The 6,689-nt window shown below is 34.1% G+C and overlaps 1 protein-coding gene across 9 annotated transcripts in view; it reads right to left on the bottom strand.

The window, feature by feature from the left end:
• znf469 (zinc finger protein 469) overlaps positions 1-887 on the bottom strand; it is a 315,321-nt gene extending 314,434 nt beyond the window's left edge. For 5 of the 9 annotated variants that reach the window (XM_082160387.1, XM_082160388.1, XM_082160386.1 and 2 more), the window contains exon 1: positions 749-887. The gene's annotated coding sequence lies outside the window, so the exon portion shown is untranslated. The remainder of the gene's footprint in view (positions 1-748) is intronic. The other 4 variants (XM_082160377.1, XM_082160383.1, XM_082160381.1 and 1 more) reach the window with 2 other exon arrangements.
• Positions 888-6,689: the final 5,802 nt, after the last annotated feature.

The following is a 6,689-nucleotide window of genomic DNA, read 5'->3' on the forward strand; positions in this document are numbered from 1 at the left end:
TTAATAATAATAGCAACCATACACAATAATAGTTATCATTATTACCATCTTTTAACCTATATAATAATAAAAGATAATAATATGACGTCATTATTATTATTATAAATAATTATTTCTTCATGCTCTTATGGGGGGAAAAATAAAAGTGGGCGTGCACTCGCTAATGGTTGTGAATGGAAATAAAGTGATTTCATGGAGTCTTTACAGTGTTGACAAAATGACCAAACACTCATTGCGCTTTTCAAAAGAAGTTTGACTTCCTTGGCAAACATTTACCATGGTAACCGTTCAAAAAGTTATTAGGTTACAAGTTATTAGGTATTGTTGCTACTGTAAAATCAATAATCAATAGCTACTGGATTACGATTTCATAACATTTCTGCCATTTTAATTTGCTGATTAGTAAAACCAAGTTACTGAAGTATAACTGCAGTAAATTACGGCTATCATGTTACTTTTGTAATTTTGAGTGGCTCTACATGCAGCAACATCAGTATGTTGACAAAATAATCAATCACTGAGTGTTTAAAATCAATGTTAACTTACTCATCTTCACACTTGCATTATAACTAAAGGAACTCGTGTAGGACTAGAATCAAACTGTCGGAGTTATTCACGCGCCTGACGCTGCTCAATGAACCTGTCATGTTATCATATAGACTACGCATGACGCTCGCACGCGCTTTACGTTGCTGTGACGTCTCATGCGTCACGCGCTGAATATGTCTGCGGAAGGAGCGGGACTCACCCGTGCATTAAAGTGTCGGCGCTGAAGAGTGGAGAAAGCCGGAGGAGGTTCAGCCGCGGGATCCTCTGGAGCAGAAGCGCGTCTCTGAGCTCTCCATCCCCGCGTCAGAGCTCAGCCCAACCAGCCCGAACCAGTTAACCTCTCCCTGACCACAACTTCACCACCACTGTCAGTCCACATCTACAAACGCTTGAGGATGCAGACATAATATATTATTACATAATAATAAAACAGTGGCCTCAAAATGTACTTAAAGTGTATGAATGTCGCTGCACGTGATAACAGCACATCAGAGAAGTGGGATTTATTGTAAATAGCACAAACAAATTGTATATATTCATGATACAAAACACTAATATCCTCAGATTATGAAGCTCTGGGTTTATTATCAGACTATATAAGTATTGGCAAGACAAACTATTTTAATGAAAAACATATTTTAATATCCCTTTTTAACCCCAAAATACGCTTTTTTAAAAACAAAACAAATCTGCTAACATTAATAATTTAATCCTTTTTTTATGGTCAAGAAATGACTCAGAATTGTTGCATTTTCTTTCATTTTTTGAAATATTTCTAAATCAGGGCCAAAATAAAAAACATTTGTAAGTTTAGAAGAGATAACTGTTAAAAATGACAATAATAATATTTTAAGTAAAACATATTTACTTAACTCGCTCAAACTGCAAAAGAGTTGATCCATGATTTATCACCTTTGCATCTTAAAAAAAGGCACATACCTGCGCTGTGAAAAAATATTTTTTCTTTTGTCAAATCAACTTAGATTGTTTATGTGGTTCAGATAACTTAATATTTTGAGTTTCTGTTGATTAAACCAATCTCCTTAATTGTATTAACTCAATGTTTTAATTTCAATTAACTTAAAATTAAGGCAACCTTACTTACTTTAAAAAAAAAAAAATTTTCTTTTTTTTTGGAGTGTGGCCAACCATAACAAGTCACTTCATATAATGTGTCATGTTAAACTGAAAATTTGTAATAAAATTAGCTATCTACAGCCCTCACAATCAGGTTACAAGAAATCAAGGTTATTTGTAGCTAAAAATATAAGATGTTGGAAAGGTTTTTCCATAATATGTAACCGAGATACAGATAAAATGTCCTCTTCCTCTCATAATTAAGCTGTAGAAATTGATGTCGTTTCTTTAAAAAGAATTGGATAAGCATCAGCGGAGTCTTTTGGGAGAATTTGGGAGTGTTGCTTGGTGTCTTAAATGATGTAATGATCGTTTTTTAATCAGTTTTCAACGCAAGGTCAAATCCCATATTAAAAGTTAATGTAATACAGTAAATGGCTTGAGAAATCAGTCACTCATGTGGGTCAGCGTCGTACCTTTGCGTTCTGCTAAGAAGATCTTGAAAATATAAGAAACCTGTAAATTCACATCAGGCACGAGTCCACACACAAAAACATGAGCTCACTTGAATGATCATTACACAGAACTTGAACCCATGGAGTCAAAAACATAAAATACGTCTCTGAGGAACATTAGGGTCATAAAAAGTCTGAACTTGTCTCCTGTTTGCTGTGCTCGGGCCAGACTGCTCCACGTCTTGCACTTAGTTATCAGATCAATAAGTGTTGAATTATTTTCTTGGAGACTGACCACTTTCATGTTTTGGCTCGGAAAAATAGTTTCTCTGCATTAGATAAAAACTATAAACATGTAGGTGGACATGTAGGTCAAGCCAACACAGATACAGTTCAGTACATGTCGTCTTTTCATGGTTTATTTCTGTTATAGAACTGGGACTTGAACTCTGTAATATTTTTAAAAAATGTGTTGTAGTTTAGAAATAATTCTATAAAAGGGTACAGAAGAGTTTCAGAAATATGTTCTGGTCAAGCTCAAACACAAACTTTATTAATTATAATTTGATTGTTTCCATAAAATAATAATAATACAGGATGAATCAAAGGGTGGAAATCATTAGCAAAGATAGAAATAAAGATATTAACAAAATTCCTAACATGATGGAATGTAACATGATTTTAAAAAAAAGAAAAAGGATTCCTATAAGAATGGAGTGTTACAGGATAGAAATAAAGAAGTTAACACGATTATTAACATAATAGAAATAAATGAATTATCATAATTCCTAACAGGATGGAATGTAACAGGATGTAAGTAAAAGTTAAAATGATTTTTAGCAGGATGGAAAGCAACAGGATGGAAATAAAGAAATGAACAGAATTCCCAACAGTATGCAAACAAAAAACATTCCTATCAGGATGGAATGTTACAGGATGGATTAACAAAATGGATTCAAAATGATCTTTTGAAATGTTGTTGTTATCATACCAATTATACAATTTACTCGTTGGCAGGTTTTTGAGTAAAACAAAATAATTCCACAATACTATGTACCATAAATCAATTGTGAAAACTTACTGATGTAAGTGCTGTTGCTTTACAAATAAAAAATGATGTCACACCCTGGAGGATGATGTCCCTAAGGACCCAGCTTTTGTTATTTAACCCTTTCATGCATGAATTATGATAACCTCAGTCAGGATTTTTTTCTCTGTGTGTTTTTATTGCTCTTAGGGCATGACAAACAAGATTTGAAAGTTTTTTCCGATGTCCACTTGAGTGGACAGCATGCGTTTATGGTTTAAACTGGAGAGATACTGTATTAAACATAATACAGTAATGACACAGCAATATTGTGTGTATTTAACAAACCACTCAATCGAATTATATAAAATCATGTGAAACTATAAAATGTATACAAAAAATATAAATGCAAAATATTGCAAAGGCAATTTAACTTCATACAAGTTGAACTTTGCGTATCTTTGATATCAGAACATGAGGACGTGATTCCATTAGAGATCTAAACAGCCTGTCACGGTACAACTGTGGAAACCACTCAGATGCTCCCTCCAGTGTACCAGAGTATGTCAATTTACCCTTATTAGCTGATAATTCGGATTAGGTTCAAGATGGACACATTTCTAACATAGCCCTCCTCTGAGAAAACCTAGCGATAAGGTGTTTTCAATCTCATCTGAAATGTGTTGGGGGGTAACGCATTACAAGTAACATGCATAACGCAATCAGATTACTTTTTTGATGTTCCAAGTAATGTGTTACAAGTAACGTGCATTACGTAATCAGATTTTTTAATGTTACGAGTAATGTTTACAAGTAACATGCATAATGCAATCAGATTTTTTATGTTACAAGTAAAGTAAGGTTTACAAGTAATGTGCATTACATAATCAGATTACTTTTTGATGTTACGAGTAAAGTAACGCATTACAAGTAACATGCATTACTCGTTAGATAAAAAAATAATGTTAACGCAATGCATGTTACTTGTAATGCATTACTTTACTCGTAACATCAAAAAGTAATCTGATTATGTAAAGTAATGCATTACAAGCAACATGCATTACGTTAACATTATTTTTTTATCTAACGAGTAATGCATGTTACTTGTAATGCGTTACTTTACTCGTAACATCAAAAAGTAATCTGATTATGTAAAGTAATGCATTACAAGCAACATGCATTACGTAAACAGATTACTTCTTGATCTAACAATTAATGCATTACAAGTAACGTGCATTACGTAATCAGATTACTTTTTGATGTTACAAGTAAATTAATGCTTTAAAAGTAATGTGCATTACATAATGCACGTTACTTGTAATGCATTAATTGTTAGATCAAGAAGTAATCTGTTTACGTAATGCATGTTGCTTGTAATGCATTACTTTACATAATCAGATTACTTTTTGATGTTACAATTAATGCATTAAAAGTAATGTGCATTACGTAATCAGATTACTTTTTGATGTAATGAGTAATGCATTAAGTAACATACATTATGCAATCACATTACTTTTTTGATGTTGATGCAAATTACATTCTAATAACACAAATACATTTGCAGTAAAAAAAAATTACTGTAGATTAAGTATTTTCAAAAAGTAATAGTATAAATTGTAGCTGAAATATAGTCTCCTAGGATAGAAGGAATGGGTGGATATTCCGGAGAAACTTGGCATTTCTCATTTCATTCCATTGGCCATCTTGGTGTGAAGGGGGGAAAGAATCGACACACAACAGCTTGCCACTTGGTGGCAATGTATAGGATGATGCACTTGTGTCCACTGTAGAGACTGATGTGCAACTATGCCATCGAACCCATGCAAATGCCAGAAAATGCGTGGTTAAAATGGCAACTTTGTGCAAACGAAGTGTAATGATTTACAATTCACCCCACATCATGTATTGTGATAAAAGAAAACTGATATGATTTCATCATTATTAAAAAACTGTGAGTTTGACATTTTATCCAATATATAAAGATTAATATGACATGAAAACTGCCTAGTGGGAACTATCCCATGTATAAATAGAGGTTATCGGCACCCCAGAGAGAGGCAACCAAATCTGTGTTTTCGCCGATTGTCGACAGTCCTGGAGGCCCGACCCTCAGTATGGGTTCTGAAAGGCCTCCAGACCCTTAAATTCTGGGGTATTTCATCCATCTTCTGGAATGGGGGAGAAGCCAACTAGGCCCTATTAGAGAAAAGGGAGTCCAAGTTCTGACAAGGCCAATACAGAATGGTAGCGAAGAAGGAGGGAAGCTAAAAAAAACACCAGACACAAACCGAAGAAAGAGTGGGAGGATGAGAACAATCGGAAATCGGAGGAAAAAGAAAGCGATAGATTCCTTAAGAGAGATGGATGGATGGCGTACAGAAGACGGGTAATAGGAGACTTGGAGACTAAAAGAAAACAAAAGGAAATAGAGAGATGTTTTTATCAGCGTTAATACGAGCCGTTTCTGCACGCGATCCAAAATACACCATTGCGTTATAGTGTGCGTGGGAAAACTCAACAAAAGGTTTTTTTATTGTCCTCGCCCCTGCCCCAAAGAGACAAATAATCTGACGAAAACCCTCAACACTGGGAAAGGATGAGTAAGAAACTTGCAAGCGAGTCGTGTACCTTTGCCATGACAACGGCCTTAAAATTCAAGACTTTTACAATCTGGGATATTCCATCCGGAATGGGGGAGAGGTTGACTTAGTCCCATTAGAGACGAGGGAGTGAGAGTAGGAGTTTTTGGGGGGTCTCTAGAGAGAATATGGTGATCTAACAAACCAAAACATTTTCACACACTATGGTGTTCTGGTCAACTGAAGCAAATCACATAAATATAAAATAAACATAGCAACCAAGATCATCGCCGCTTGCTTCTAATCACTCCCACTCATTAGCTTGCAATCATTAAACCACAATGCATGTGATGACTGTTCAGTGGCGAAACACAAATCAACACCGACACTTAATTTGCAATAATGTTTGTGCTCGATGGCTTTGCTTGGAACGGATCTGTTTTGAATACTGTGCAGTAAATGGGCTGTTGTCAGGAACTAAACTTGTGTGCCAAGCTTGTCCTCATGACTTACCAGAAAACATAATCATTATTTGATGTATTTGTTTAGGGTAATGCAAAATATCTTTAAAATATATATATATATTATTTATTATTTGCAGTCACATAAAAAAAACCTTGAAATTCAACTTTGTTTCTAGCTAAATTTCACCTTAATTGAAATTAATTTTTCTTTTATTCTAAGAAACCCGGTTCAACCTTGTTATAAATGACTTTATTGAATATTTTGCAACCCCAAAATATTTAGAATGTAACAGAGTTGACACAAAACATGTTTTGAAAGAGAAATATATTAGCATTTAAAAAAAAAAAATATATATATAATTACAAGGAACACAGAATTTACAGTCTATGAATTCCAAACTTTCTGCCACAGGGTTGAAATAATGACTTTAACGTTAATAACAATAAATAACTACTGATACTTGGTAAGACTATTACCACATATTTATCATTTGGGGTAATTTTAAAATCGGCTAATCTGTTTCTTATTCTTTTAATA

Source organism: Leuciscus leuciscus (assembly GCF_965113295.1).
Source record: "Leuciscus leuciscus genome assembly, chromosome: 25".
In the NCBI taxonomy this organism is placed as follows: Eukaryota; Metazoa; Chordata; class Actinopteri; order Cypriniformes; family Leuciscidae; genus Leuciscus; species Leuciscus leuciscus.